This window comes from Moschus berezovskii, chromosome 14, assembly GCF_049115385.1.
Source record: "Moschus berezovskii isolate FMDL1 chromosome 14, NW_MosBer_1.0, whole genome shotgun sequence".
NCBI lineage: Eukaryota > Metazoa > Chordata > Mammalia > Artiodactyla > Moschidae > Moschus > Moschus berezovskii.
In genome coordinates this window covers 39131598-39141393 of record NC_142473.1, presented here as the reverse complement: position 1 = coordinate 39141393, position 9796 = coordinate 39131598, and positions in this window count along the sequence as shown.

Below are 9796 nucleotides of genomic sequence, written 5' to 3'. Positions count from 1 at the left end.
CATTACTGAATGAATCCCTACTTCATGCAAACAGAAAAAGAATCACACAGATGAGAACCTAATAAGAATGGACTTCCATTCATGTAAATCAGTACAACCACTATAGAAAACAGTATGGAGTTTCTTTTAAAAAACTAAAGACAGAGTTGCCATATGATCCAGCAATCCCACTCCTGGGCACATATCCAGAGAAAACTCTAATTTGAAAAAATTACATGTACCCCAATGTTCAGAGCAGTGCTATTCACAATAGTCAAGATATGGAAGCAACCTAAATGTCCATCAACAGATGAATGGACAAAGAAGACATGGTATACATATACAATGGGGTATTACTTAGCCAAAGAATGAAGTAACGCCATTTGCAGCAACATGGGTGGATACAGAGATTATCACACTAAGTGAAACAAGTCAGAAAGAAAAAGACAAATGTCATATGATATCACTTATATGTGGAATCCAAAATATGATATAAATTAATTTATTTACAAAACAGAGACAGACTCACAGACATAGAAAACAAACTTATGGTTACCAAAGGGGAAAGGTGGGGAGATGAATTAGGAATTTGGGATTAGCTGGTACAAACAACTACATATAAACAATAAGATCCTACTGTATAGCAAATGGAACTATATTCAATATCTGTAATAAGCTATAATGGAAAAGAATATATTTGTATGTAAAATGGAATCACTTTGCTGTACACCAGAAATTAACATAATATTACAAATAAACTATACTTCAATTAAAGAAAGGAATAGATTAACATTGCCTTTTATCCTTAGCCTCACTCCCCTCACTTATCCTTCCCTCACTCCCCCTCTTACAAACTGATCCTTAACTTTGTCTCCCACCCACTCCTCATCTCCAATGAGTGGAACTCAGAGCTGTCATTAAACACCTTCAGGACAACACTGGCTCCCACTGACCATGAAACCAATTCAGCCCTTGACTTAGGAAGGTAAAGCATCTTTGATGCCTATTGCAGAACTTCACGCTAGTCAAACTCATAAGTGAGAGCCTCGCTGCCTGTTCTCATCTGTCCCTGTGTGATGATCTCCTCTCTTAGGGTCCTTGCATTCTTCTACATACAATAATTGAAAAGTGAAAATGAAAGTATTAATCACTAGGCCATGTCTGACTCTTCATGACCTCATGGACCATAGTCCACCAGGCTTCTCTGTCCATGGGATTCTCCAGGCAAGAATACTGGAGTGGGTAGTCATTTCCTTCTCCAGGGGATCTTCCCAACCCAGGGTTTGAACCAGGATCTCCTGCATTGCAGGCAGATTCTTTACTGTCTGAGCCACCAGGGAAGGCTGTACAATATTTGGGCTGGACCATATATCTCAAGGTCTCTCTTAGTTCTGACATTCTAGGATTCTTGCACTCGGAGATACAATAAACTCTATCTATTCTGATTAGCTCAACACTCCATTCTGCATTTGGCACAGAGCCTTTCAGCACTGTTCTCCTGCATTATATTATATGATAAACATGGAGGGAGGAAAACAGAAGACCAGGTTCCCAAAGCCTCTGGCTCATGGCCCTGGAAGCCCCTGATTTCAGGCAGCTGATAACAGGGCAGCCTTTGCCAGGACTCACTCCCTTACTGGCCAAGAGGATTTTCCCCTAGTCTATCGAGACACCCAGGGGATGAACAAACATGGCAAGAAATGATTTCCTCATCCCACGTGGGATGTGGGATGAGGAAAAGAAAGACTAGGGTGATGGAAGGACACTTGGGAGATGAGAAGGAGAGGACTGGAAATCCCAAGGGGGCAGAGCTGGTCTAAGAGATCTCTGTTCTCTCCCCATCACCTGGGAGCTCAGTTGGCCTTTTCTTCCCCCAGCCCCTCCCCAGCAGCTACATCAGCGTCCCATCCCTCCCCATCCTGAGCCTTGCTCCAATTTCAAAGCTTTCTCTGGCCCCAGCTGGGTGGGGAGACCAAGGAAGGGAGAAGGTATAATTTTTAGTCCTATTTTGGGGAGGGGATGTAAAGAAGGAGCTGGGTGGAAGAAGGCAAAGAAGTAGAGCCTTTTGAAATGAAAACCAGGCCAAGTTCATCAGAGATTAACGTAGGAAGCACTCCGCTCATCTGATAGGACCCAGATGGTGGGCAGACTTGAGCTCGCTGACAGATCGTGATGGTCCACAGCCTGCCTCCTACTTCTCACCCTCATCTTGGAAAAAGAGATGCAGGCTCGCCCCCTCAGGAACCTTGGGGTGCCCCACAGCTGACTCCAGACCAGCTGGGGAGTCAGAACTCTACCTACAGGCTCTTTATGCCAACTGCTCATAAGCATGAGCACACACACACCCATAGACACCCACACACAGAGAAAGGGGAAGAGAACAGACAAGTGACCCAGGCCCCATCTTCCATGGGAAGCCTGGCCTGAAAAAGAAATGTCCTGAAGCAGACTCTGGGCTCATTCACTAGCCAGAAGCTGGTGGAAAGAGGGTTGTAGCCACCATCACAGCTTGAAGCCCTCCCTCCATCTCCCACAGGCCCAGTCACTGCTCCATCTCTTTCCTTCTCTTTCTAGCCAGGTTCCTCAGAAGAGCTGTCTCTATTCCCAGTCCTGCACTTCCTCATCCCCACTCGCTCAACTTCTTGCTGTCTGGCTTGTTGCACTGTCTTCATCCCAAGGAAGCTCTTCTGTTCCAACCATGTCACTGCTAAATTGCAGGGACATGTCACATCTCAGTTCTCAATGGTCTGACCCTCTCAGCATTATAAGACAAGTTGGCAGCTCCCTTCTTGAGCTTCCCTCTCCTTCCAGAGGATCTCTTCTGGTCTCCTGACTGTCCCTCATCTGTCTTCTTTATTGGTTTTTCTCCTTTTGCCTTTCCAATGCCTTCTTTTTCATTCCATTAGGGGTGGGGGCTTCTCTTGGCACTGTCCTCAGTTCCTTTCTCTCAAGACACTCTCCCTGACACAGGTCTTCTCTTCCAAAGTCTTTAAACACCAGCTCTAGGCTGATGCAGCCCAAAGCAACATCACCAGCCTCAGTCTCCCTCTGAGCCCCTGGTTTATCCAACCATCTGCCTCCTGAGAGCCCATTCTAGGCACCTAAAACTCAACACAGCCCAGATTGCAGTCCTTATCTTTTCCCCAATTTCACCTCCTGAGTTCCCCATCTCAGGAAAGGACACCATTGTCTATGCAATGGCCAGAGTCAGAAATCTGAGACTCATCACACCTCCCACATCCTCTCCGCCAACAAGGTCTGTTGATTCTAACCTCCGAACTAGCACTAGGACTCGGCTTCTTTCCATTCTCAATGCCCTCAGGCCCCCATGTCTCCTTTCTCTCCTGAAAAATTGTCAGCAGCTCCTATCTGATCATGCCGCCTCCATCCTTGCTCTTCTCCAATCCATCTTTCAAAAACATCACTTGATCATCATGCTAATGCTATCATATTTGACAACATTCCCTCACACCCCAGCTCCAATCCATTCATTGGATGCAGTTGACACTGTTTACCCTGCTGTTCAAGGCCCTACATATTTACCTCTAGTCTACTGTCCTGAGTGACAGTAAATAAGAAATATTTCTCTTATTTCTCTTACATGTAATTTCTCTTATGTGTTATTTCTCTTACATGTTACCCCTTATGCAATTCCCATGCACCCTACAATCCAGCCACAAAGGTGTACTGATCCCTCTATGCCTTGGCTCACACTGCTTAAAATTATTTTCCATCTTTTTGTCAGATGCCACCTTGTCCAGGAAGTCTTCCCAATTTACCAAGAAACATGACTGTCTTGTCTGCATTCTCATGGCATCTTTCACTTGCTTCTAATGCAGCATTTATATCGACTTCTATTTTAACTCTTAGAGTTCTCCTTTTTGGCTAAATTGTGATCTCCTTCAGAGTAGAAATAATGTCTGAGTCATCTTCATATTACCATACTGTTGTTGTTATTGTTCAGTGGCTCAGTAGTGACTGAATCTTTGCAACCCCATGAACTGCAGCATGTCAGGCTTTCCTGTCCTTCACCATCTCCCCAAGCTCACTCAAACTCATGTCCATTGAGTCAGTGATGCCATCCAACCGTCTCATCCTCTGTCGTCCCCTTCTCCTCCTGCCTTCAGTCTTCCCCAGCAACAGATTCTTTTCAAATGAGTCAGCTCTTCACATCAGGTGGCCAAAGTATTGGAGTTTCAGCTTCAGCATCAGTCCTTCCAATGAATATTCAGGATTGATTTCCTATAGGATTGACTGGTTGGATCTCCTTGCAGTCCAAGGGACTCTCAAGAGTCTTCTCCAATACCACAATTCAAAAGCATCAATTGTTTGGCACTCAGCCTTCTTTATGGTCCATCTCTCACGTCCAAACATGACTACTGGAAAAACCATAGCTTTGACTACATGGACCTTTGTTGGCAAAGTAATGTCTCTGCTTTTTAATATTCTGTCTAGGTTTGTCACAGCTTTTCTTCCAAAGAGCAAGCATCTTTTAATTTCATGGCTACAGTCACCATCTGCAGTGATTTTGGAGCCCATGAAATAGTCTATCACTGTTTTCATTCTGTAGCCCAGGGCTTAATGGGTGATGAAAACCCTTTGATGTTTAGCTAATTGATTCTATATCAAGTATTGTGGCTGCCTTCCTGAAACTAAGTCAATATTAGATTTCCCTATGCTGATTGGAGGATCCTGAGTACCAGTCTAGTTGACCCCAGATAGAACATAGGCAGAGCAATTCTTTCCTAAATGCATGTTTTTACTAGCATAAGCAATACTATGAACATCTTTGTGCATAAAGCTATTTCTATATTTTGGATTCTTTGCTTGGGACAACTAAGAAAGAACAGCGATCAGACCACCTGATTTTCTCAGGGAAAGAATAAGCCCCAAGAGTGGGATAAGCCTTCTCTGCAAGTCCTCTTGGCTTCCCAGGTGGTGCAGTGGTAAAGAATCCACCTGCTAATGCAGGCGATGCAAGAGAAACAGGTTTGATCACTGGCTTGAGAAGATCCCCTGGAACAGGAAATGGAAAGCCACTCCAGTATTCTTGCCTGGAGAATTTAATGGACAGAAGAGCCTGGCAGACTATGGTCCATGGGGTCACAGAGAGCCAGACTGGACTGAGCAAACAATCACACACACTCACATGCACTTGGAAACCTACCCTGGATCATACCACCAACCAGTGATTATAGGTGTCACATCTTACTAAACAGTTACACAATACGGTGCCAAGAAGACTTGGGGACATGATGGAATGATTCTACACCATTGTGGGTGAGAATGGCTCAGGGAAGGAGAGCAGCTCATCCAAGATTGTTCAAGAACATGACTAACTGAGCCAAGTCTAAGGACCAGGGTTTCCCAAGTGCCACACCTTGCTCTTGCTTGGCATCTCATGCCTTCTTTGGAATAGCAAGCAATTAACAGTCCCCTGAGGGTAAGGCTAAAGACGGTTGCAGGAAAGAGTGAAGGCTCTGGGGGAAGCACAACCCTTGAGGATAGGAAACAGTTGGCTCCTCCGAGGAAGCAGACCTTCACAACCTCTTTCATTCCCCTGTCCTCACAAGGGCAGTAACTAGGTGCTTCCCCAAGGAGATGGGACTAGCAGAGGGAATAGCAGGTGGAACTGAGGCACTTAAATGATGCGGTGGAATCACCCTGTCCTCTCTTCATCATTCTTAAGATAATACATAGTAATAACAACAATAGTAATAATACACATTTAATTGTCTAAGCCTCTCAATATCGAGCCATTGTGTTATTCTTATCTTCATTTTTCACATTTGTAAATAGGTTCAAAGATGTCAACCAATTTGCTTTAAGCCGCACAACAAAGAGTGAAAAGTCTTTGATGCTGGGAAAATTAGAAAGCAAGAGAAGGGCATGACAGATGGGGAGATGGTTGGATGGCATCACTGATTCAATAGACATGAGCTTGAGCAAACTCTGGGAGATGGTGAAGGACAGGGAAGCCTGGTGGGCTGCAGTCAATGGGGTTGCAAAGAGCTAAACACGACTGAGTGACTAAAGAACAGAGACTGAAATGCAGACCTGCCAGATTACAAGGCCTACAGGATTAGCTCCAAAGACAGAAGTTTCCCAACTTACAGCCGGTCTCAAGCCAGATATCTGCTGAGCAGGAAACGCAGGAGTCCTGGGTGCAGACCCCTCACCTCAGAAAGAGTTGTGGTGAAGAATAAAACAGATATATGTGAGCAGACAGGCATATCCATGGACACCTGATTGATGACAAAGGTGCCACTGCAGTGCTACAGGGAAATGATAGTATTCTCAGTAACAGTGCTGGGTCAGTTGGATATCCATAGAGAAAAACATGATGCTGAACCCCTCCACCTCATACCATACACAGAATCAACTCTGTTTGGATTACAAATCTAAATGTGAAATGTCAAACACCAAAGTTTAAAAAAAAAAAAAAAGTAACATATTTGTGACTTTGGCAAGTAATTTCCCAGGCAAGAATACTGGAGTGGATTGCCATTTCTTTCTCCAGGGGATCTTCACAACCCTGGGATCAAACCCACATCTCCGGCATTGGCAGGCAGATTCTTTGCCACTGAGTCACTAGGGAAGCCCAGGGAATGGCAAATTAAAACAACAATGAGATAGAGTCCACTACAGACCATTCAGTTCAGTTCAGTTCAGTTCAGTCGCTCCATCGTGTCCGACTCTCTGCAACCCCATGAATCACAGCACGCCAGCCCTCCCTGTCCATCACCAACTCCCGGAGTTCACTCAAACTCATGTCCACAGAGTTGGTGATGCCATCCAGCCATCTTGTTCTCTGTCCTAAATACGGATAATACCAAACGCTGAAAAGAACATGGAGCAACAGGAATTTTCACTAATTGCTGGTAGGAATACAAAATGGTACAGAGAGTTTGGAAGACAGTCTGGCAGTTTTTTATAAAATTAAATGCATTCATACCATACGATCTAGCAATCACACTTGGCATATACCCAAAACAGTTGAAAACTTATGTCTGCACAGAAAAACTGCACATGGATGTTTATAAGTAACTTTATTCATTTGGCAAAACTTGAAAGTAACCAAGATGTTCTTCAGTAGGTGAACTGATAGACAAACTGTGGGATATCCAGATAAAGGAGTATTCAGTTCAGTTCAGTTCAGTCGCTCAGTCGTACCCAACTCTCCGCGACCCCATGAATCACAGCACGCCAGGCCTCCCTGTCCATCACCAACTCCCGGAGTACACTCAAACTCATGTCCACAGAGTCGGTGATGCCATCCAGCCATCTCATTCTCCGTCGTCCCCTTCTCCTCCCGCCCCCAACCTTTCCCAGCATCAGAGTCTATCCAGCACTAAAAAGCAAATGAGCTATCAAGCCATGAAAAGACATGGAGGAAACTTAATGGTATATTACGAAGTGAGAGAAGCCAATTTCAAAAGGCTACATACAATACTGCATTCTAGAAAAGGCGAAACTATAGAGATAATAAAAAGATCAGTGTTTGCAGGGGTGAAGGGGGAGGGAGAGATGAATAGGCAGAGCATAGTGGATTTTCAGGGCTGTGAAACTCTTCTGTATGATACTATGATAGAGAATACATGTCATCATACATCTGCCCACAGCCATAGAATCTGCAACACCAAAAGTGAACCCTAATGTAAACTATAGGCTTTAGATGATAATTATGTGTCAATGTAGATTTACTGATTATAACAGATGCACCACTCTGGTGCAGGATGTTGATAGTGGAGAGGGTGCTCATGTGTAGGGGCAGAGGGTTTTAGGAACTTCCTGTACTTGCCACTCAATTTTGGTGAGAAATTACAACTGCTCTAAAAAAAAAAGCCTTAATGAAAGGTGACACACAGACTGCGAGAGGCTATTGCAACACAAATATCCAACAAAACACTCATATACAAACTCTTACAAATCAATGAGGGAAAAAAAGACAAAGTAATTAAAAAAACATTCACCAAAACTTGAGTAGATACTTCTCAAAAAAAAATTATTTTCAAGTGGCCAGTAAATGTACGAAATGGTGCTCAGCTTCACTAGTTCTTAAGGAAATGGAAATTAAACTTGTCACACAATATCACATGCATTCCATTACAAGACTAAAAGGAAAATGATAGAAAATAGCAAGATTTGGTAAGGATTTGGTAAGTCCTTTCAAGCCAGGACTCTGGGAACTGCTAATGGGAATGGAAACGGTAGAATCATTTTTTAAAATTGATTTGCAGTATGTATCAAAGATAAACATATGGACAGCCTAAGGTCCAGCAATTGCACTCTCAAGTATATGCCCAGCAGAAATGCTTATATATATTTACCCAAAGATAGACCAGAATGTTCATAACAGCACCATTCATAGCAGACAAAAATTGGAGCCCACCAAAAGTGTCTACCAACAGTACAGTGGGTAAATAAATTGTGAGACACCACAGTCTACAACAATGAGAATAAGCAAATTACACCTACACACAGCAACAAGAATAAATCTCGGAAGCATAATTTTCAGTGAAAGAAGCCAGAAATAAAAGTATACTGTATGGTGTCATTCAGATGAATTTCAAATCCAGGCAAAACCCTTTGCAGTGATGGAACATTTCTGTGTCCTGATTGTGGCGGTGCTTACATGTATGTGATAAAATTTTACAGAACTATATACAAACAAATGTGTACATAAACCTAGCGAAAGCTGAAGAGATCTGTAGCTAAGTTTCTATCATTGTATACTGATGTCAGTTTCCTGGTTTTGATAATATACTATAGTTCTATGATATATTATTTGGGGAACCTGAGTAAAAAATATGCAGGAATTCTCTGTACTACTTTTGCGGCTTAGGAGTCTAAGACTGTTTTAAAAAATGTTTTTAAACAGATAAAATCAATGGTGCAAGAAGTCAGTACACTAGTTTACCATTGGGGAGTGAGAGTGACTGGGAGGGATCATAGGAGCTTCTGCAATACTGTAATGGTTTGTTTCTAAATATGGGGGATAACTACACAGACATGTTCATTTTATGAAAATTCATCAATCTGTACACTTATGTGTATTTTTTTCTATGTATCTGTTCAGTTCAATTCAGTCACTCAGTCGTGTCCGACTCTCTGCGACCCCATGAATCACAGCACGCCAGGCCACCCTGTCCATCACCAACTCCCGGAGTTCACTCAAACTCATGTCCATAGAGTCGGTGATGCCATGTATACTATACTTGAATAAAAAGGTTTTTAAAAATATATATTTTTAAAAAAAAAATGATAGGAGCTCGGCCCAGTGTCTGGCACACTATAAGAGCCTAGGAAGAGTGTTTCTCTGTCTGTGGTTTTCTCCTGCCTAACTCTCCTGTCAGGTTCTAACTTATGTTGTCCCTACTGTGGTCACGCCCAGGTAAGCACAGTTCATAAAGAAGGCCCCTTAACCCATACACTCCAAGACTAAGAATTCCAGGCAGATATTTGACCTTCTGGCAGGACAAAAACACTGCAGTGCAAAGGCTCAGGTGCCTCCACCCAGGACTAAGCACAATAAAGAAGACTTATTGTAAATACTAGGCACATAACTTTACTAATAACCAATACTTGGTTTATTGGTTAAACAAAAATACACCTCCTGAAAAAAGAACCCTGAAAATCTAAAACAAATCTTGACAATATAATAATCAAACAATATTCTATTGCTGTGAAGAATTTTATACGAATTACAAAGGATATACTCTGATTTTGCAATGCCTCTGGGTGGGAGAGGGTTCAGCTATTTGAGCTTTTTAAATAAGTTATGCTACACTCACAAATGATGCTGCTTCCCATAGTT